Source organism: Nicotiana tomentosiformis, chromosome 2 (genome assembly GCF_000390325.3).
Source record: "Nicotiana tomentosiformis chromosome 2, ASM39032v3, whole genome shotgun sequence".
Taxonomy (NCBI): Eukaryota; Viridiplantae; Streptophyta; class Magnoliopsida; order Solanales; family Solanaceae; genus Nicotiana; species Nicotiana tomentosiformis.
The window spans coordinates 64,554,383-64,578,863 of NC_090813.1; the positions used below are offsets into that span (position 1 = coordinate 64,554,383).

The window sequence follows — 24,481 nt, forward strand, 5'->3', positions numbered from 1 at the left end:
TTATCTTAGGAGAAAGATTCATCAGACTAAGATCTCTATCCTAGAAGAAAATTAATCAGACTAGGTTTTCTTATCTTAGAAGAAAGATTCATCAGAGTAAGACTTTGATCCTAGGAGAAAGTTCATCAGACTTGGTCTTTTTTGTTTTTTTGGTATCTTAGGAGAAAGATTCATTAGACTAATATTTCTATAAAGTTCATCAGACTAGGTCTTCTATATTAGGAGAAAGATTCATCAGACTAAGATTTTGATCCAAAGAGAAAGTTCATCACACTAGGTCTTCTATCTTAGGAGAAAGATTCATCAGACTAAGATTTTGATCGTATGAGAAAATTCATCAGACTAGGTCCTTTTTTTTGTTATCTTAGGAGAAAGATTCATCAGACTAAGATTTCAATCCTAGGAGAAAGATTCATCAGACTAGGTCTCTTTTTTTTTGGAATCTTAGGAGAAAGATTCATCAGAATAAGATTTCTATCCTAGGAGAAAGTTCATTAGACTACGTCTTCTATCTTAGGAGAAAGATTCATTAGACTAAGATTTCGATCCTAGGAGAAAATTAATCAGAGTAGGTCCTTTTTTTTTGTTATCTTAGGAGAAAGATTCATCAGACTAAGATTTCTATCCTAGGAGAAAATTCATCAGACTAAGATTTCTATCTTAGGAGAAAAGTTCATCAGACTAAGATTTTTATTGGGAAAAAATCCATCGGACTAGGACTTTTATCCTAGGAGGAAAAATGTGAAGAGCAATGGCAACATTTTATGCACACTAGCAAGACAGATAAAGGCAAAGATTTGAGAAACTTCCCTTTGTCGGCTCTTCTCTTCTTTTTTCTTTTTCTTTCTTTTCTTCTCTTTTTTCTTTTTTTTTTTTTGTTTTTGAACCAACTTCCTTGCACTGCTTTGTTCCTGTTTCAAACAAAGAAAATTTTGTCCGTTTTAAAAGTGGTGGTCAGTTTGTGGCCTTGAATCTTGGGCAGTTTAGCTTTTGCTCAATCAGCTTGAGTCAGTTTCAAGAGACTTTTTGCTCTGCATCAAACCTGATTGTTTCACACCCAGTACAATTTGTATTTGTGGCTCAGTCGGCCTTATCTCAAAAAAGAGAATTCTTTTCTTGGATAACCTTTTCTGATATCTTGAATGGCTGCTTTTGGAGCAATTTGTATGTGAGGGAGAATCATAACTGGTAAGAGCCTTTTGCACGATGTGCACACTTCATAGTCATTGTTCGGTACTACAGAGAATCTCTGATTAACCTTGAGGTTATCTTTGCTTGCTTTACCCGAATAGGTTGAACAAAGTCTTTTGCTTTTGGGGGGGAAGCCTTTGCATGAATCCTCAATGCATGTTGACTGTAAAAACTAAGTGTGCTGGCCAAATTTACTTTGTGCAACTGAAAAGCTGGTAGCAAATTTTGGAATCTTTTCTTTCTTGTTTTGACAAGGACTGGCTTAGAGTGAAGGACACAATAATGCAAAGAAACAAGTATTAACAAGAAATGCCCCTTTCGGAAGGACAAAAGAGTTATTTTGTGGTAACTAGCCTTAATGATCATGTCATGCATTTTGGACTTAACGGTCTGATCTATCAAACTAATCAAATCTTCCCTTTTACCATTCATATGACCTTTGAAGTCGGGCTTGTTCATGCCAATTTATTGCATCAACTTCATGACTCACTTTCGAATAGTGGTGTCCCGAGGGGTTTTCACCAACAAGTCTCTCTCATTTATTCATCTCTGCTTACCGTCGTCTTATAGTGCCCGTGAGGGTTTTCACTAGTAAGACTCTCTCATTTTTTCTTCTTTATTTTTATTTTTCTTTTGCTTTCTAGTGTGAGCAACTGACAGTGTTCTATGTTACATGACAATCGTTACTCATTGCATGCTTCTCTTGGCATTCTTGAAGGCATATCGGGAGGTCTTTATTTGTAAGGTTTTTGGATAGGGTTGGAAAGAAAGGGCGGCATGAAGGCTCAAAGTAGACTCAAAATGGAGGTTGTAGACTTACAACTATTGGAATCAACTTTTTCAAAAGTGAAATGAAATCTTTGTCCCAGTTTCATATACTGGGGATTTTTGGTTTTTTTTTTCCGAATTCTTATTTGATTGGACTGAACCGTGTAAGGCTGACTATGTATCCTTTTTTTAAGGAATCAGGTGAAACGTAGTTCAAACATCTGACATAACTATTTTTTTTTATCATTTGTTTTGCCTCTTTTTTTTCTCTTTTCTTTTTTCAAAACAAGTTGCCCCAACTTTTATTTTCTGGGGGCATGGACCTTTGACTATTTCTTTTCTTTTTTCACTTGAACTTTCTAGGAGTTTCCCCAATTTATACTCTCGGGGCATGGACTTTTCTTTTTATTTTTTTATTTATTATTTTATTTTGACTTTTAACTCTAAACTTGATTCCAAAAGAGGGTGGTCAAAGAAAATAACACAGGATCAAAAGGGGTAACAAAGGGTATAAAGTGTTTGGGTAGCAGAAAAAGGGCCTTCCAGCCTCGAGAATGCCAATCTTGTTAGCCCTTCACAATCACGACAGTGATGGACATGTTGCTTTCTGGGTCTCTTTTCAGTGCAAAGTTGTATGAGCAATACTTTCCTCGCAGTGAATGACCCTTGTCAATTTGGGTGACTTTTTCTTGGATTTTGTCTTGATGTAGAAGATGCATTTTGCCACTAAACTTATCCATTTCAAGCTGTCTAGAATACACCTTCTTTTGAATACACTTTATGTCTTTTAGTGCTAAACAGACTTCAACCCATCCAATCATCCTTAAGCCCGATCTTCTTAATGATTCAAAAGGTAGAGATCCTTAACTTCCATGAGCCTGACTGCTTTGGTTCCATGAAAACTTGGCTCATGTTTATTTTCCAAAAGTTTCATGTCTATATTCATCTTCAAAAGTGTCTCTATCTCACGTTTATCCAATTCAAGACTAAATCAGTTTTATAAGATCTGGCCAAAATTTCCGCATGCATGTCATGTCACTAGAACTAGGGTGAAAAGAACTATGCACAAAATGGACACAAAATGACTAACTATTTTTTTTTATAGAATAAGGGATAGAAGGGTCCGATAGCACAAAAAGAAGAAGAAAAGACGACAAAATAAGCTACCGTGGCTCCTCCCTATCTAAAAGAGGAGTGGCTTTCCAGTTGCTAAGCGACATCTTAGCCACAAATTTGTATATCAGTACTACTACGGCATTCAACCTTTTTATTCCTTCTGATTCAGCAATCAAATTTTGAGTTTTTGATCAAAACATTCCCAATATTGGTTGCCGAATTTCAGGACTGACGACATATGAAATTTCAAAGCAACTCATTTACTAAAATACTTGGAAGAATTCTCACGTCTCCCCATCATCAAATTATCCCGAGCAGGCCATGTCTTATTGCTCAAATCTGGTAAAGTCAACCCCACATTTGCCACTATTTTTGATTTTTATCCGCCAACTTGCCTACTTGCCTTTTCGTGACTTTGGATCAACAACAGTGGTCCTTGTTCTATTGGTTGAGAAGATGCTTTTATTTTCGAGGGATCCTACACTCGCCATTGCAAACCAACAAACCGACCACCTTAAACCAGGTTTTATTTCAAAACAACAAACGTGTTAGAATGAACACTCCTTTTTTTTTCTTTTTCTTTTTCTTGTCACTTTTTTTCTTTTTTTTTAAAATCATTCGATCGAACCTGATGTGGGTTGCCTACGTATCATGTTGGAACATGAATCAGATCTTGTGTAGTTCGGGAAGATCAGAAATAAAGTAAATAAACTAACTCCTTTTGGATTTTGATTTTTTTAATTTTCGAAAGAAAGACTTATAAAGAAGAAAGAAAATATTTTTGAAATTTGATTTTTTTTTCTAATTTTTTCCGAAAGAAGGACTTCTACATAAGAAAGAAAAATATTTTTTGGCTTTTGATGTTTTTTTTTTTTGGATTTTTGGAAGAAAGACTCTCTAAAAAAAGGTAGAAAATATTTTTTTGGATTTTGATTTCATTTGTTTTCTTTTTCTAATGAAAGGCTCCCACAAAATAAAATATTTTTTGGTTTAAAAATTTTCTTATATTTTTATTCGTTTGGGATTTTTTAAAGAAAAATGCCTAAAGAAGGAATTAAAGGAAAATATTTTTGGATTTTTAAAAAATGGGGGCCGGAACCGATTAGGTTTGCCTACGTATCTCACATCTGGTCAGAATCAGACCCGCGTAGTTCTGCAGTTTTGACGGAACATAGGAAACAATGACTTTTGAAAATATTGGCTTATTTTCTCTCTTTTTTTACAAAATTTCGGTAGAGTTTCGAAATATTTCAAATACCTACCTCACTCTTATTTTTTCTTGATTTTCTTTCCCTATTCTAGAAGCCGGTCAACATACAAGCCGAAGCAAATGAATACAGAAGTAGCACGTAAAATGCATCAGGATGGTCTTTTAATTTTTGGGTACACCTGTCCTACACGGACCCAACCCCGGTGTTGAGTCCCTAAGGTCAAATGCATGTGATGCAAACAAGCGTACCTAGTAGGGATCCGGAATGAGGCTATGTCATTCTAGGTTTTAAAAACCTAGGTGTATTGTTCTAGACCCGGCTTACCCGAGCGGACAACTTGAGCCGGGGGGAGGGGGGAGGGGGGGCAGCGTACCGGGAATACAGAAGCTTCACCGGCTTTGCAACTTGTCTGATCCTCGTCCTAAAATAGGGGTATGACTCTAACAAAAAAGAAGCCACGCAAAGCGCACGCTTCCCAGAAGATTTAAAAGACTCAGAGAGAAGAAGGGTGTCGTAACAATTTTATATACAGTTCACGAGCGGTAAAGAACGGCAATTAGCACATTAGGCTCAAACAAGTAATATCATACAATTAGAAGTAGCCAAGTATAACAGTTATTCTAAGCTCGAATTCTGAACCCTGAACCAAAAGTTTTGGGTTCCTTCCCTAGTAGAGTCGTCAGAGCTGTCACACCTCTTTTTTCCCGAGGGGTATGGGAGTCTTTCTAATTAAAGTGACATTATTCGAAATGGGATTATTTATTTGATCAGAGTCGCCACTTGGAATAATTTAAGGTGTCTCAAGTCACCCATTTATTTTAAATCCCAAATTGAGAAAATTGACTGTTATTTATGGTCTGCGAACACAGAAGACCGGGTAAGAAATTCTGTTAACCCGGGAGAAGGTGTGAGGCACTCCCGAATTTCGTGGTTCTAGCACGGTCGCTCAACTATTAATAATTGGCCTAATTATCTGATTTAATATATATTTGAGACCTATTGTGTATTTCTACCTTTTAAACCGCTTTTAGTATTAATTGAACGCTTTTAGTTTTAATGGAATTTGTTTGAACAAGTCGCGATGCAGCCCGCTCATTTATTTGTATACACATTGCGAATCGCGCCACGTGAAACGCACCCGCGATTTACAACATGTTAATTTTTTATTGTCATTAGAATTTGTGCTCGGGTCACATAAAATGCACACCTGAATTGGGGATTATGTATCATGACTATGCCACGGGAACCGTACCCGTAGTCACGATGATTTATTATTAATCGCGCCTAAAGCAAGCTACGATATGCATGAATTATTTTTCCTACATTTAGATTATTGTGAGGTTATGAATTATGGATATGAAGTTGTGGAGGAAATGGCATATGAGTTCAACACATTCTTAATAAGTTGACAAAATTGTTACTCTTATCGGATTGGATCAAACAAAAATCGACCATTAGGCATATTATCTCATATTAAAAGTTTACATGCCCAAATTCTTTTTCTTAAAATCAACTTGACAACCCCAAAAATATCACCCAATCAACTTTTAACATAATAATGAAATACAGAAAATCCAATATTGGATATCTAAACAAAAGCTCGAAGAAGACGCTTTGACTTAATGTACAAGCATATGCATAACAATTGTTGTGACCTCATGTGAAAATTCCTTATCAAGAGAATCAGTGATGCAATATTAAGTAAAGAAATATTAAACATTCAAAATAATCAATTTGCTCAAAACACTTAAATCGACAACATAAGGGCCATCGTTCATATATTTAAAAAGTATGAAGTTAACCAAGGAATTGAAACAGTAAGGAAAGAAAGGGATTGCACCTTAGGGATCGAAGCTTTTTATTAATTTAAAAGTAAAACTCCAGCCACGTACATGATAGTTAAGACGAATCGGCAACTAAACCCAACCAAACGACTACAACCGCGCCGGAGAAAACTCGAACAGAACCTCTCGAAAATTGCAAACGGTTGTCGACTTTTAATGGAGGCTTCAAGGAGTTGTTTCGGTGAGTTTCATGATAGTTTCATGGCTGCTTCCGGTTGTCAAGGGACTGGTCTGCTATGATGTGGATTTTTGTCGAAGAAAGCGTGAAGAGGAAGATCAAATTTTTGCTCTACGGCGCTCAATTCTAGGACTACTCTTAGGGTTTTTTATTCTGTGACTGAGTGAGGTTATATATAGGTACAGGTGCATGTTTGAATCCTAATAAAATCAGTGTGTTTTTGTGAGATCACGTGAGAGAGATTGCATTTCCTGCTAATTAGCATGTGCTCTCTAGATAAATAAGGACGAGTGATCTTGGAGAACAAGCTCGCTCGGAATATTTGTCAGAGAATATTCTTGGGGAATCAAAGTTTGTTAGCTGAGGTGATGTGGATAAAAATTGGTACGAAAATATGTGCCTGTAAGGTGCTTGTGAAAGATGGAATGAGTGGAGTCCTTTTTTGGAATTGGCATAGTGCGGGTGAGGTATTAAATAAAAATTCTAATGCAAAGTGGGTGTCTATGAGTTAACGTAAATGATTTTTCTTTTACGAAAAGACAAAATTCCAAGAAGTAGAGTTACTCGCTTACTTATTAAAAGAAAAATATATTATTTGTGATTTGTTTTTTTTTGTAAATTAGAACAAAATTAACACTCTAAAAATGTGAATCTTTGGTTGGTTTTAAATTTTCTAAAATAAAACCTATAAAATATAAAATAAGTGCTAAAATATGTAGACTAAACTTAAAATATATTTACATACTAAAAAGTGATGAACTATTCAAATATAGTCAAAACTTAGGTTCTCACAGCTGCCCCAGCAAAGTCGCCAGAGCTGTCACACCTCCTTTTTTCCGAGGGGATATGGGAGTTTTTCCAATTAAAGTGACATTGTTCGAAATGGGATTATTTATTTGATCTGAGTCGCCACTTGGAATAATTTAAGGTGTCCCAAGTCACCAATTTATTTTAAATCCCAAATCTAGAAAATTGACTTTTATTTATTGTCTGCGAACACAGAAGACCGGGTAAGGAATTCTGTTAACCTGGGAGAAGGTGTGAGGCACTCCCGAATTCCGTGGTTCTAGCATGGTCGCTCAACTATTAATAATTGACCTACTTATCTGATTTAATATATATTTGAGACCTATTGTGTATTTTTACCTTTTAAACCGCTTTTAGTATTAATTAAACACTTTTAGTGTTTATGAAATTTGTTTGAACAAGTCGCGATGCCGCGCACTCATTTATTTTTGTATACATTCTGAATCGCGCCATGTGAAACGTACCCGCGATTTACAACATATTAAATTTTTTTTATTATTAGAAGTTATGGTCCGGTCACATAAAATGCACACCCGAATTGGGGATTATGTATCATGACTATGCCACGGGAACCGTACCCATAGTCACGATGATTTATTATTAATCGCGCCTAAAGCAAGCTACGATATTCATGAATTATTTTTTCTACTTTGAGATTATTGTGAGGTCATGAATTATGGATATGGAGTTGTGGAGGAAATGACATATGAGTTCAACACATTCTTAATAAGTTGACAACATTGTTACTCTTATCAGATTGGATCAAACGAAAATCGACCATTAGGCATATTATCTCAAATTAAAACTTCACATGCCCAAATTCATTTTCTTAAAACCAACTTGACAGCCCCAAAAATATCACCCAATCAACTTTTAACATAATAATGAAATATAGAAAATCCAACAATGGATATCTAAACTAAAGCTCGAAGAAGACGCTTTGACTTAATGTACAAGCATATGCATAACAATTGTTGTGACCTCATGTGAAAATTCCTTATCAAGAGAATCAGTGAGGCAATATTAAGTAAAGAAACATTAAACATTCAAAATAATCAATTTGCTCAAAACACTTAAGTCAACAACATAAGGGCCTGTGTTCATCTATTTTTAAAGTATGAAGTTAACCAAGGAATTGAAACAGTAAGGAAAGAAAGGGATTGCACTTTAAGGATCAAAGTTTTTTATTAATTTAAAAGTAAAACTCAAGCCACGTACTTGATAGTCAAGATGAATTGGCAACTAAATTCAAACAAACGACCACAATCGCGCCGGGTAAAACTCGAACAGAACCTCTCAAAATTTGCAAACGGTCGTCGACTTTTAATGGAGTTCTTCAAGGAGTTGTTTCGGTGAGTTTCATCATAGTTTCATGGCTGCTTCCGGTTGTCAAGGGACTGGTCTGCTATGGTGTGGGTTTTTGAAGAAAAAAGCGTGAAGAGGGAGATCAAATTTTTGCTCTACGATGCTCAATTCTAGGACTGATCTTAGGGTTTTTCTATTCTATGACTGAGTGAGGTTATATATGGGTACATGTGCGTGTTTGAAGCCCAAGAAAATCAATGTATTTTTGTGAGATCACGTGAGAGAGATTGCATTTCCTGCTAATTAGCATGTGCTCTCTAGATAGATAAGGACGAGTGATCTTGGAGAGCAAGCTAGCTGGGAATTTTTGTGAGAGAATATTCTTGGAGAATCAAAGTTTGTTAGTTGAGGTGATGTGGATAAAAATTGGTACGAAAATATGTGCCTGTAAGGTGCTTGTGAAAGATGGAATGAGGGGAGTCCTTTTTTGGAATTGGCATAGCGCGGGTGAGGTATTAAATAGAAATTCTAATGCAAAGTGGGTGTCTATGAGTTAACGTAAATGATTTTTCTTTTAGGAAAAGACAAAATTCCAAGAAGTAGAGTTACTCACTTACTTATTAAAAGAAAAATATATTATTTGTGATTTGTTTTTTTTGTAAATTAGAACAAAATTAACAATCTAAAAATGTGAATCTTTGGTTGGTTTTAAATTTTCTAAAATAAAACCTATAAAATATAAAATAAGTGCTAAAATATGTAGACTAAACTTAAAATATATTTACATACTAAAAAGTGATGAACTATTCAAATATAGTCAAAACTTAGGTGCTCACAGCTGCCTCAGCAAAGTCGCCAGAGCTGTCACACCTCCTTTTTCCCGAGGGGATATGAGAGTTTTTCCAATTAAAGTGACATTGTTCGAAATGGGATTATTTATTTGATCTGAGTCGCCACTTAGAATAATTTAAGGTGTCCCAAGTCACCAATTTATTTTAAATCCCAAATCTAGAAAATTGACTTTTATTTATTGTCTGCGAACACAGAAGACCGGGTAAGAAATTTCATTAACCCGGGAGAAGGTGTGAGGCACTTTCGAATTCCGTGGTTCTAGCACGGTCGCTCAACTATTAATAATTGGCCTAATTATCTAATTTAATATATATATATTTGAGACCTATTGTGTATTTTTACCTTTTAAACCGCTTTTAGTATTAATTAAACACTTTTAGTGTTTATGAAATTTGTTTGAACAAGTCGCGATGCCGCGCACTCATTTATTTTTGTATACATTGTGAATCGCGCCACGTGAAACGCACCCGCGATTTACAACATATTAATTTTTTATTATTATTAGAAGTTATGGTCGGGTCACATAAAATGCACACCCGAATTGGGGATTATGTATCATGAGTATGCCACGGAAACCGTACCCATAGTCACGATGATTTATTATTAATCGCGCCTAAAGCAACATACGATATTCATGAATTATTTTTCCTACTTTGAGATTATTGTGAGGTCATGAATTATGGATATCGAGTTGTGGAGGAAATGGCATATGAGTTCAACACATTCTTAATAAGTTGACAACATTGTTACTCTTATCGGATTGGATTAAACGAAAATCGACCATTAGGCATATTATCTAAAATTAAAACTTCACATGCCCAAATTATTTTTCTTAAAATCAACTTGACAGCCCCAAAAATATCACCCAATCAACTTTTAACATAAAAATGAAATACAGAAAATCCAAGAATGGATATCTAAACTAAAGCTAGAAGAAGACGCTTTGACTTAATGTACAAGCATATGCATAACAATTGTTGTGACCTCATGTAAAAATTCTTTATCAAGAGAATCAGTTAGGCAATATTAAGTAAAGAAACATTAAACATTCAAAATAATCAATTTGCTCAAAACACTTAAATCAGCAACATAAGGGCCAGCGTTCATCTATTTAAAAAGTATGAAGTTAACCAAGGAATTGAAACAGTAAGGAAAGAAAGGGATTGCACCTTAAGGATCGAAGCTTTTTATTAATTTAAAAGTAAAACTCAAGCCACGTACATGATAGTTAAGACGAATCGGCAACTAAAATCAACCAAACGACCACGAACGCGCCGGAGAAAACTCGAACAGAACCTCTCGAAATTTGCAAACGGCCGTCGACTTTTAATGGAGGCTTCAAGGAGTTGTTTCGGTGAGTTTCATGATGGTTTCATGGCTGCTTCCGGTTGTCAAGGGACTGGTCTTATATGGTGTGGGTTTTTAACGAAAAAAGCGTGAAGAGGGAGATCAAAATTTTGCTCTACGGTGCTCAATTCTAGGACTGCTCTTAGGGTTTTTCTATCTTGTGACTGAGTGAGGTTATATATGGGTACATGTGCGTGTTTGAAGCCCAAGAAAATCAATGTGTTTTTTTGAGATCACGTGAGAGAGATTGCATTTCCTGCTAATTAGCATGTGCTCTCTAGATAGATAAGGACGAGTGATCTTGGAGAGCAAGCTAGCTCGGAATTTTTGTGAGAGAATATTCTTGGGGAATCAAAGTTTGTTAGCTGAGGTGATGTGGATAAAAAGTGGTTCGAAAATATGTGCCTGTAAGGTGCTTGTGAAAGATGGAATGAGTGGAGTCCTTTTTTGGAATTGGTATAGTGCGGGTGAGGTATTAAATAAAAGTTCTAATGCAAAGTGGGTGCCTGTGAGTTAACGTAAATGATTTTTCTTTTAGGAAAAGACAAAATTCCAAGAAATAGAGTTGCTCGCTTACTTATTAAAAGAAAAATATATTATTTGTGATTTGTTTTTTTTTGTAAATTAGAACAAAATTAACACTCTAAAAATGTGAATATTTTGTTGGTTTTTAATTTTCTTAAATAAAACCTATAAAAGATAAAATAAGTGCTAAAATATGTAGACTAAACTTAAAATATATTTACATACTAAAAAGTGATGAACTATTCAAATATAGTCAAAATTTAGGTGCTCACAGCTGCCCCAGCAGAGTCGCCAGAACTGTCACACCTCTTTTTTCCCGAGGGGATATGGGAGTTTTTTCAATTAAAGTGACATTGTTCGAAATGAGATTATTTATTTGATCTGAGTCGCCACTTGGAATAATTTATGGTGTCCCAAGTCACCGATTTATTTTAAATCCTAAATCGAGAAAATTGACTCTTATTTATGGTCTGCGAACACAGAAGACCGGGTAAGAAATTCTGTTAACCCGGGAGAAGGTGTGAGGCACTCCCGAATTTCGTGGTTCTACCACGGTCGCTCAACTATTAATAATTGGGCTAATTATCTGATTTAATATATATTTGAGACCTATTGTGCATTTTTACCTTTTAAACCGCATTTAGTATTAATTAAACGCTTTTAGTGTTTATGGAATTTGTTTGAACAAGTCGCGATGCCGCGCACTTATTTATTTTTGTACACATTGTGAATCACGCAACGTGAAACGCACCCGCGATTTATAACATGTTAATTTATTATTATTATTAGAAGTTATGGTCGGGTCACATAAAATGCACACCCGAATTGGAGATTATGTATCATGACTATGCCACGGGAACCGTACCCATAGTCACGATAATTTATTATTAATCACGCCTAAAGCAAGCTACGATATTCATGAATTATTTTTCTTACTTTGAGATTATTGTGAGGTCATGAATTATGGATAAGGAGTTATGGAGGAAATGGCATATGAGTTCAACACATTCTTAATAAGTTGACAACATTGTTACTCTTATCGGATTGGATCAAACGAAAATCGACCATTAGGCATATTATCTCAAATTAAAACTTCACATGCCCAAATTCTTTTTCTTAAAATCAACTTGACAGCCCCAAAAATATCACCCAATCAACTTTTAATATAATAATGAAATATAGAAAATCCAACACTGGATATCTAAACTAAAGCTCGAAGAAGACGCTTTGTCTTAATGTACAAGCATATGCATAACAATTGTTGTGAACTCATGTGAAAATTCCTTATCAAGAGAATCAGTGAGGCAATATTATGTAAAGAAACATTAAACATTCAAAATAATCAATTTGCTCAAAACACTTAAATCAACAACATAAGGGCCAGCGTTCATCTATTTAAAAAGTATGAAGTTAACCAAGGAATTGAAACAGTAAGGAAAGAAAGGGATTGCACCTTAAGGATCGAAGCTTTTTATTAATTTAAAAGTAAAACTCAAGCCACGTACATGATAGTTAAGATGAATCGGAAACTAAATTCAACCACACGACCACGACCGCTTCGGAGAAAACTCGAACAGAACCTCTCAAAATTTGCAAACGGTCGTCGACTTTTAATGGAGGCTTCAAGGTGTTTTTTCGGTGAGTTTCATGATGGTTTCATGGCTGCTTCCGGTTGTCAAGGGACTAGTCTGCTATGGTGTGGGTTTTTGACGAGAAAAGCGTGAAGAGGGAGATCAAAATTTTGCTCTACGACGCTCAATTCTATGACTGCTCTTAGGGTTTTTCTATTCTGTGACTGAGTGAGGTTATATATGGGTACATGTGCGTGTTTGAAGCCCAAGAAAATCAATGTGTTTTTGTGAGATCACGTGAGAGAGATTGCATTTCCTGCTAATTAGCATGTGCTCTCTTGATAGATAAGGACGAGTGATCTTGGAGAGTAAGCTAGCTGGGAATTTTTGTGAGAGAATATTCTTGGGGAATCAAAGTTTGTTAGCTGAGGTGATGTGGATAAAAAGTGGTACGAAAATATGTGCCTGTAAGGTGCTTGTGAAAGATGGAATGAGTGGAGTCCTTTTTTGGAATTGGCATAGTGCGGGTGAGGTATTAAATAGAAATTCTAATGCAAAGTGGGTGACTGTGAGTTAACGTAAATGATTTTTCTTTTAGGAAAAGACAAAATTCCAAGAAGTAGAGTTGCTCGCTTACTTATTTAAAGAAATATATATTATTTGTGATTTTTTTTTTGTAAATTACAACAAAATTAACACTCTAAAAATGTGAATCTCTTTTTGGTTTTTAATTTTCTTTAATAAAAACTATAAAAGATAAAATAAGTGCTAAAATATGTAGACTAAACTTAAAATATATTTACATACTAAAAAGTGATGAACTATTCAAATATAGTAAAAAATTAGGTGCTCACACCTGCCCCCATTTGCTTGGAAATATGTAGAGTTTTCAGGCAAATACTTGATGAGCCATGTGACTAATTTTTGACCAACTATTTATTCAAAAAGGGAAAATAAACAAAGGAAAGGGTGCAATCGAGTCCTGGTTTTGGACAGCCTACATATCCCGGGTCATAATGGAATCCGGTCGCGTGTAGTTCAGAAGTGAATGAAGTGATGGAGTGTGATAAGATGAGGAGAGAGTCGAGTGAGGTACCGTTCCGTCGGGGTTCCGGCCCGCGGTCCTGTTATTATATCTAAATCAAAATCTAAAAGAACTAAACAAGCCTATCAGCTATGAGTTACAAGATTCCTATCTATAAGTCTTCTGAAGCGTGATCTTGAGTCTTGAATGGTTCTTCATGCAGACTTTTGATTTGAACCTTGATGCTTGCTAGCTGCAGGTGCTGATTCATTCTTCCACGGCTTCTTCGGATCAAGACCGGACATGTAGTGCTCGTGACTTCAACCATGTCTTGAGCAGTTCACATATTTCATCTGCTTCTGCATTTTGGATTCACTTCTTTTTTCCCTTTTCTTTTATTCTAGATTGAGACTTCATATTTTGGTCATCCTGGATTGTCGACTCGCATTCTTGAGGAGAGCTTCTGCTACTTCTAAGTTGAATTAAATTCTGAAATGACTTCCCACGTTCTCCAGGTGGGTGCCTGCTACTGACTTGAAATTTGAAGTAACTCTGAAATGAATTCCCCCGTTTGTTACTTATTGAGTACATGGGGTCAGTTGTACTTATACTACATTTTTGCACCTTGCGTGCAAATATTGGATGCTAATGTTGTTGTGCACGGTGGGAGCTGGATTTGATGATGTACCTGCATTCCGGTCATAGCTGCCTCTTGATCTTGGTAGCTTTAGAATTTTTAGTCTGTTCCTGTATATTTTAAATAGATGATGTACTTTATTTCAAACCAGCTTTATAAATTCTAAATCTTAGAAGCTTATTATTTGTACTACCAGTCCTTAGGGAATTGTATAAAATTCAGTTATCTCATCTTTGACTCACCTCAGTAGTATTATATTGTGTTTTATAGTTAACTGGCTTACCTAGTGAGTTAGGTTAGGTACTATCACGATGGTTTGTGTAACGACCCGATCGGTCGTTTTGAGCTATATCGCGTCGTTCGGCGGTTTGAGGCCTTGAATAGCTTCACTTCATATTTTATAACTTGTACGTGTGGTCGGAATTTAATTTCGGGAAGTTCAGAGTTGATTCCGATGAAAACTTCTAATTTTGGAAGCTTTAAGTTGGAAGAATTGCCTAAGGTTTGACTTTCGAGTAAACGACCTTGGAATCGGGATTTGAAAGTTCTAATAGGTTCTAACTCTAGTCTTCAATGTCGAGTTTGGGCGGAAGATGGGAGATTGAGAGTGTGATTCTTGGGTATGAGAGTTATTATTTATGCATGCATGTAAACATAAGGGTTGTAGGAAGGTAATTGAGCTAATATGAGTAACCACTTGGTATTGAATGGGTTATGGAGTGAAGAAAATCTTGTAGAAGAACTCTGTGGTCAAATTTGCACACCTAGTGTTTGATAAAATGTCCAAATGAGCTAAAACAATGAATATCTTTCTAATTTGTGTTCAATTCTGTTATGTCTCAAAATAGATTGGGATTGCTAGGATTTCCGGAACATTGTAGTAACTTAAGGAATGCTCAAACAAGGTATGTTGGCTAAACTACTCTCTTAAAATTTAATTCCATGATGTTCTCGTATGTTTCAAGTATGGTTGGCTCAAGTTCCTTATTCCCATGTTCGGGGTTATTCCCTTAAAATTCGATTGTCCCGAGTAAGCAAAGTGTCGAAAGATGTATGTACTCAAAACTTGTTCCAATTACTCTTACCTCATCATGATCTTCTTCGGGAATATGTTCAAGTAAGGTTTATGTGTTAAAACATTATAACTTCAATTCATGTTTCAAATGAAAATCCGTTAAGCATAACTTGGAAAGAATACTCAATGCGTCCGAAACCCCTATTGCTCGTATATATATATATACTTAAGGCCTTGATTTCGAAGGTTCATATTGTTAAAAATATATAAAGATGATTGAAAGTGAAAAGAGTGAGTTGAAGATATAAAGTGTGGCCACCGTGCCAAGAATGAAGTTATACTTGTGGCAAATGGTGTCAATGGAATGAGATGATGTGAGAAAGGCTATGAAATGAGTCTTGATTCAACTGTTCCAAATATTACTTCAAAAACGTATTTGCCTAAAAGCTTATGTTCTCAAGTCGTGCCTCAATGTGGCTGTTTTAAATAATGATATGCTTTGTAAGTATTTCCAATGTGATTTGAGTTTTTACATATTCATGAGTTTAAATTGTGCATTTTCCTTTTGTTATGATTTAAATGTGTGCAGTTCATGTCCGTATATCACTTTTGATTATATAACATATGTAATGCTGAGATTAGTGTTGATTGATATATAATGTGATACTTTGACGAGTTGTGGATGTGTTGTTAGAGTGGTTTTGGTGATTCTCTGGAAGGTGGATAGACTCAATTACTGGGGAAACTATGCCGAAATTTCTGAAAGCTTTGGGAGTTAATCAAAATTTGGGAGCTTGAGATGTGTGAAATAAGAGACGAGTTATGTTGGGTGTGCTGGGCGGACTCTACTTTTTATTCGAGAACGAATGATCCTTAGTGGGGTAGAATGTAAGGCCACGGAAAACGTTACCTAGAATCCGGAGTTTCATGGTGCCGAGGTAGGCTAATGTGTTCGAAGATTTTATAAAACGAGTCATGGTGCAGACTTTTTGGGTAGTGGAGTGGGTTGAAGTAATTGCAGAAAATGACAATTTTGTGGTCCATTATGCTATAGTGGATCTGTTCTGCTAACCACGAAATTACCAAATAATGAACCAGAAGCAACTCAAATTTTGAAAACTATTTTTGCTGGCCACATAATGAATTTGTTTGCCGCATAATGATTATGCTATAGCGAAATTGCATCGCGGAATGGACCAGACCCAACCAAGAATTTGAAAATCATTTTGTGGCCATTCTGCTAGCTGCATAATCATTCATCTATCGTAGAATTGCATCGCGGAATTGACATACCATTTTGTAGCCATTTTGCGGGCCACATATAGATTCTGCTGCCCACATAACGATTCTGCTACCACATAATTGACTTTGGGGGTCATTTTTAAAAAATTTCTTATCCGGCCCTTTTTGATATAAGGCCTTAGGGGGTCATTTTGAAGGAACAAATCTAATATTTTTAGAGAGAAGTGAGAGCGTTCCAGAGTGAGAGGAGGAGACCTGGGCTAATTATTCATCAATCCTTGCTCAAGACTTGGAGAATTCACAAGAAAAACTCACAAGGTCTTCAACTAATTGGTAAAGATCTAACCCTAGTCTTCAATTTCGAATTTGGGCAGAAGATGGGAGATTGGAGAGTGATTCTTGGGTATGAGAGTTGTTATTTATGCATGCATGTAAATATAAGGATGGTGGGAAGGTAATTGAACTAATATGAGTAAACACTTGGTATTGAATTGGTTATGGAATGAAGGAAATCTTGTACAAGAACCTTGTGGTCAACTTTGTATACCTAGTATTTGATAAAATGCCCAAATGAGCTGAAACCATGAATATCTTTATAATTTGTGTTCAATTCTGGTATGTCTCAAAATAGATTGGGATTGTAAGGATTTCCGGAATATTGTAGTAACTTAATGAAAGCTCAAGCAAGGTATGTTAGCTAAACTACTCTCTCAGAATTGAATTCCATGATGTTTCCGTAAGTTTCAAGTATGTTTGGCTTAGGTTCCTTATTCCCATGTTTCGAGTTGTTCCCTATAAATTCAATTGTCCCGAGTAAGCAAAGTGTCAAAAGATGTATATACTCAAAATGTGTTCCAATCACTCTTATCTCATCATGATCTCCTTCGAGAATGTGTTCAAGTAAGATTTATTTGTTTAAAAGTTATAACTTCAATTCATGTTTCAAATGAAAATTCGTTAAGCTTAATGTGGAAAGAATACTCAATGCGTCTGAAACCCCTAATGTAAATTTATATACTTAAGGCCTTGATTTAGAAGTTTCATATTGTTGAAAATTTATAAAGATGTTTGAAAGTGAAAGGAGTGAGTTGAAGATATAAAGTGTGGCCACCGTGCGAAGAATGAAGTTATACTTGTGGCCAATGGTGCCAATGAAATGAGATTATGTGAGAAAGGCTATGAAATGTGCCTTGATTCAATTGATCCAAAAATTACTTCGAAAACATATTTGCCTAAAATCTTATGCCCTCTAGTCGTGCCCCAATACGGCTATTTTAAACAATAATATACTTTGTAAGTATTTCCAATGTGATTTGAGTTTTTACATATTCATGAGTTTAAATTGTGAATTGACCTTTTGTTATGATTTAAATGTGTGTAGTTCATTTACGTATACCACTTTTGATAATATAACATATGTAATGCTGAGATTAGTATTGATTGATATATATTGTGATGCTTTGGCGAGTTGTGGATGTGTTGTTAGGGTGGTTTTGGCGATTCTCTGGCCGGTGTATAGGTCCAATTACAGGAGAAACTCTGCCAAACTTTCTGAAAGATTTGGGAGTTAATCAAATTTTGGGAGCTTGAGATGTGTGAAAGAAGAGACGAGTTATGTTGGGTGTGATGGGCAGACTCTACTTTTCATTCTAGGACGAATGATCCTAAGTGGGGGAGAATGTAAGGCCACATAAAACGTTACCTAGAACCCGGGGGTTCATGGTGCCGAGGTAGGCTAATGTGTTCGATGTATTTAGAAAACGAGTCATGGTACAGACTTTTTGGACAGTGAAGTGGGTAGAAGATATTGCAGAAGTCCATTATGCTATAGCGAATCTATTATGCTGACCACAAAATGACCTCATAATGAACCAGAAGCAACTCAAATTTTGAAAACTATTTTTGCTGGCCACATAATGATTCTGTTGGACGCATAATGATTATGCTATCGCAAAATTGTATCGCGGAATGGACTAGACCCAACCTAGAATTTGGATATCATTTTGTGGCCATTCTGCTGGCCGCATAATCATTCTGCTATCGCAGAATTGTTTCGCGGAATTGACATACCATTTTGTGGCCATTTTGCTGGCCACATATTGTTTCTACTGCCCACATAACGATTCTGCTACCACATATTTGATTCAGGGGGTCATATTTGGAAATTTTCTTATCCGACCCTTTTTTATATAAGGCCTTAGGGGGTCATTTTGAAGGAAAAAATCTGATATTTTTAGAGAGAAGTGAGAGTGTTCTAGAGAGAGAGAGGAGGAAACCCAATGCTAAATTTTCATCAATCCTTGCTCAAGACTTGGAGAATTCACAAGAAAAACTCACAAGGTCTTCAACTAAGAGGTAAGGTTCTAACCTAGTCTTCAATTTCGACTTTGGGCAGAAGATGGGAGATTGGGAGTGTGATTCTTGGGTATGAGAGTTGTAATTTATGCATGCATGTAAATATAAGGATGGTGGGAAGGTAATTGAACTAATATGAGTAAACGCTTGGTATTGAATGGGTTATGGAGTGAAGAAAATCTTGTAGAAGAACCTTGTGGTCAAATTTGCACACCTAGTGTTTGATAAAATGTCCAAATGAGTTGAAACCATGAATATCTTTCTAATTTGTATTCAATTTTGTTATGTCTCAAAATAGATTGGGATTGCTAGGATTTTCGAAACATTGTAGTAACTTAAGGAAAGCCCAAGCAAGGTATGTTGGCTAAACTACTCTCTTATAATTGAATTCCATTATATTCCCGTAAGTTTCAAGTATGGTTGGTTCAAGTTCCTTATTCCCATGTTCCGAGTTGTTCCCTATATATTCGATTTTCCCGAGTAAGAAAAGTGTCGAAAGATGTATGTACTCAAAAACGTGTTCCAATCACTTTTATATCATCATGATCTCCTTCGGGAAAGTGTTCAAGCAAGGTTTATGTGTTAAAACGTTATAACTTCAATTGATGTTTCAAATGAAAATCCGTTAAGCATAACTTGGAAAGAATACTCAATGCGTCTGTAACCCCTATTGCTCATTTATATACTTAAGGCCTTAATTTTGAAGGTTCATATTGGTGAAAATTTATAAAGATGTTTGAAAGTGAAAGGAGTGAGCTGAAGATATAAAGTGTGGCCACCGTGCGAAGAATGAAGTTATACTTGTGGCCAATGATGCCAATCAAATGAGATTATGTGAGAAAGGCTATGAAATGAGCCTTGATTCAATAGTTCCAAAAATTTCTTCGAAAACATAATTTCCTAAAAGTTTATGCCCTCAAGTCGTGCCCCAATGTGGCTATTTTAAATAATGATATACTTTGTAAGTATTTCCAATTTGATTTGAGTTTTTACATATTCATGAGTTTAAATTATGCATTTCCCTTTTGTTATGATTGAATGTGTACAGTTCATGTCCGTATACCACTTTTGATAATATAACACATGTAATGCTGAGATTCGTGTTGATTGATATATATTGTGATACTTTGACGAGTTGTGGATGTGTTGTTAGGGTGGTTTTGGTAATTCTCTGGCAGGTGGATAGGCCCAATTACATGGAAAACTCTGCCAAAATTTCGGAAATATTTGGGAGTTTATCAAAAATTGGGAGCTTGAGATATGTGAAAGAAGAGACGAGTTACGTTGGGTGTGCTGGGCGGACTCTACTTTTCATTCGAGGATGAACGATCCTAAGTGGGGTAGAATGTAAGGCCACGTAAAACGTTACCTAGAACCCGAAGTTTTTTGGTGCCGAGGTAGTCTAATGTGATCGAAGATTTTAGAAAACGAGTCATGGTACGAACTTATTGGGTCGTGGAGTGGCTAGAAGAAATTTGCAGAAAACGATTCAATCGTCCATTATACTATAGCGGATCTATTATGCTGACCACGAAATGACCACATAATGAACCAGAAGCAACTCAAATGTTTAAAACTATTTTTGCTGGCCACATAATGAATCTGTTGGCTGCATAATAATTATGCTATCGCGAAATTACATCGCGGAATGGACCAGGCCCAACCATGAATTTGAAAATCATTTTGTGGCCATTTTTCTGGCTGCATAATCATTCTGCTATCGCAGTATCGCATCGCGGAATTGACATACCATTTTGTGACCATTTTGCGGGCCACATATTGATTCTGTTGCCAACAAAATGATTCTGCTACCATAAAATTGACTCCGTGGGTCATTTTTGGAAATTTTCTTATCCGACCCTTTTTGATATAAGGCCCTAGGGCGTCATTTGAAGGAAAAAATCTGATATTTTTAGAGAGAAGTGAGAGTGTTCTAGAGAGAGAGGAGGAGACCTGGGCTAATTGTTCATCAATCCTTGCTTAAGACTTGGAGAATTCACAAGGAAAATGCACAAGGTCTTTAATTAAGAGGTAATGTTCTAGCCCTAGTCTTCAATTGTGACTTTGGGCAGAAGATAGGTGATTGGGAGTCTGTCTGTTGGGTATGAGAGTTGTTATTTATGCATACATGTAAATATAATGATGGTGGGAAGGTAATTGAGCTAATATGAGTAAACTCTTGGTATTGAATGGATTATGGAATGAGTGAAATCTTGTACAAGAACCTTGTGGTCAAATTTACAAACCTAGTATTTGATAAAATGCCCAAATGAGCTGAAACGATGAATATCTTTCTATTTTGTGTTAAATTTTGTCATGTCTCAAAATAGATTGGTATTGCTAGGATTTTCGGAATATTGTAGTAAATTAAGGAAAGCACAAGCAAGGTATGTTGGCTAAACTACTATCTTATAATTGCATTCCTTGATGTTCCGGTAAGTTTCAAGTATGATTGGTTCGAGTTCCTTATTCCCATATTCCGAGTTGTTCCCTATAAATTCGATTGTGCCGAGTAAGAAAAGTGTCGAAAGATGTATGTACTCAAAACGTGTTCCAATCACTCTTATCTCATCATGATATCCTTCGGGAATGTGTTGAAGTAAGGTTTATGTGTTAAAACGTTATAACTTCAATTCATCTTTCAAATGAAAATCAGTTAAGCATAACTTGGAAAGAATTCCCAATGCGTGTGAAACTCCTATTGCAAATTTATATACTTAAGGCCTTGATTTCGAAGGTTCATATTGTTGAAAATATATAAAGATGCTTGAAAGTGAAAGGAGTGAGCTGAAGATATAACGTGTGGCCACCGTGCCAAGAATGAAGTTATACTTCTGGCCAATGGTGCCAATGAAATGAGATGATGTGAGAAAGGCTATGAAATGAACCTTGCTTCAACTTTTTCAAAAATTACTTAGAAAACAGATTTGCCTAAAAGCTTATGTCATCAAGTAGTGCCCCAATGTGGCTATTTTAAATAATAATATACTTTTTAAGTATTTCCAATGTGATTTGAGTTTTTACATATTCATGAGTTTAAATTGTGAATTGACCTTTTGTTATGATTTAAATGTGTGCAGTTCATGTCCGTATACCACTTTTGATAATATAACATATTTAATGCTGATATTAATATTGATTGATATATATTGTGATGCCTTGATGAGTTGTGGATGTGTTGTTAGGGTGATTTTGGTGATTCTCTGGAAGGTGGATAGGCCCAATTACAGGGAAAACTCTGTCAAAATTTCTGAAATATTTGGGAGGTAATCAAAAATTGGGAGCTTGAGATGTGTGAAAGAAGAGACGAGTTACGTTGGGTGTGATGGGCGGACTCTAATTTTCATTCGAGGACGAATGATCCTAAGTGGGGTAGAATGTAAGGCCACATAAAATATTACCTAGAACCCGGGGTTTCATGGTGCCGAGGTAGGCTAATGTGTTCGATGTTTTTAGAAATCGAGTCATGGTACAGACGTTTTGGGTAGTGGAGTGGGTAGAAGAAATTGCAGAAGTCCATTATGCTATATCGGATCTATTATGCTAACTACGAAATGACCACATAATGAACAAGAAGCAACTCAAATTTTGTAAACTATTATTGGTGGCCACACAATGATTCTGCTGGTCGCATAATAATTTTGCTATCGCATCGCAAAATTGCATCGCGGAATGGACCAGAACCAACCTAGAATTTGAAAATTATTTTGTGGCCATTCTGCTGGCCGCATAATCATTCTGCTATCGCAGAATTGCATCGCGGAATTGACATACCATTTTGTGGCCATTTTACTGGCCACATATTGTTTCTACTGCCCACATAACGATTATGCTACCACATAATTAACTTCGCGGGTCATTTTTGAAAATTTTCTTATCCGACCCATTTTTATATAAAGCCTTAGGGGGTCATTTTGAAGGAAAGAATTTGATATTTTTAGAGAGAAGTGAGAGTGTTCTAGAGAGAGAGGAGGGAACCCTGGGCTATATGTTCATCAAACCTTGCTCAAGACTTGGAGAATTCAAAAGGAAAACTCACAAAGTCTTCAACTAAGAGGTAAGGTTCTAACCTAGTCTAAAATTTCGACTTTGGGCAGAAGATGGGAGATTGAGAGTGTGATTCTTGGGTATGAGAGTTGTGATTTATGCACGCATGTAAATATAAGGATGGTGGAAAGGTAATTGAATTAATATGAGTAAACGCTTGGTATTGAATGGGTAATGGAGTGAAGGAAATCGTGTGGTCAAATTTGCACACCTAGTATTTGCTATAATGCCAAAGTAAGCTGAAACCATGAATACCTTTCTATTTTGTGTTCAATTTTGTCATGTCTCAAAATAGATTGGTATTGCTAGGATTTTCGGAATATTGTAGTAAATTAAGGAAAGCCCAAGCAAGGTATGTTGGCTAAACTACTCTCTTATAATTGCATTCCATGATGTTCCCGTAAGTTTCAAGTATGGTTGGTTCGAGTTCCTTATTCCCATATTCCGAGTTGTTCCCTATAAATTCGATTGTCCCGAGTAAGAAAAGTGTCGAAAAATGTATGTACTCAAAACGTGTTCCAATCACTCTTATCTCATCATGATCTCCTTTGGGAATGTGTTGAAGCAGGGTTTATGTGTTAAAACGTTATAACTTCAATTCAAGTTTCAAATGAAAATCCGTTAAGCATAACTTGGAAAGAGTACTCAATGCGTCTGAAACCGCTATTGCTCATTTACATACTAAAGGCCTTAATTTTGAAGGTTCATATTGTTGAAAATCTATGAAGATGTTTGAAAGTGAAAGGAGTGAGCTGAAGATATAAAGTGTGGCCATCGTGCCAAGAATGAAGTTATACTTGTGGCCAATGGTGCCAATGAAATGAGATTATGTGAGAAAGGCTATGAAATGAGCCTTGATTCAACTGTTCCAAAAATTACTTCGAAAACATATTTGCCTAAAAGCTTATGCTCTCATGTCATGCCCCAATATAGCTATTTTAAATAATGATATACTTTGTAAGTATTTCCAATGTGATTTGAGTTCTTTCATATTCATGAGTTTAAATTGTGCATTTCCCTTTTGTTATGATTTAAATGTGTGCAGTTCATATCCGTATACCACTTTTCATAATATAACACATGTAATGCTAAGATTAGTGTTGATTGATATATATTGTGATACTTTGACGAGTTGTGGATGTGTTGTTAGGGTGGTTTTAGTGATTCTCTGGCAGGTGGATAGGCCCAATTACAGGAAAACTCTGCCAAAATTTCTGAAACATTTGGGAGTTAATAAAAAATTGGGAGCTTGAGATGTGTGAAAGAAGAGAATAGTTACTTTGGGTGTGATGGGCGGACTCTACTTTTCATTCGAGGACGAATGATCCTAAGTGGGGGAGAATGTAAGGCCACATAAAATATTATCTAGAACCCGGGGTTTCATGGTGCCGAGGTAGGCTAATGTGTTCGATGGTTTTAGAAAACGAATCATGGTACAGACTTTTT

General features: G+C 35.9%; 2 long non-coding RNA genes across 4 annotated transcripts in view; one reads left to right on the top strand and one right to left on the bottom strand.

The window, feature by feature from the left end:
* LOC138906515 (uncharacterized) overlaps positions 1-490 on the top strand; it is a 150,936-nt gene extending 150,446 nt beyond the window's left edge. For all 3 annotated transcript variants that reach the window (XR_011413933.1, XR_011413932.1, XR_011413931.1), the window contains one exon: positions 425-490. This is a non-coding gene — a long non-coding RNA (uncharacterized lncRNA). The remainder of the gene's footprint in view (positions 1-424) is intronic.
* The window catches only part of LOC138906517 (uncharacterized), a 264,345-nt gene that overhangs the window by 2,357 nt on the left and 237,507 nt on the right, over positions 1-24,481 (bottom strand). The window lies entirely within an intron of this gene.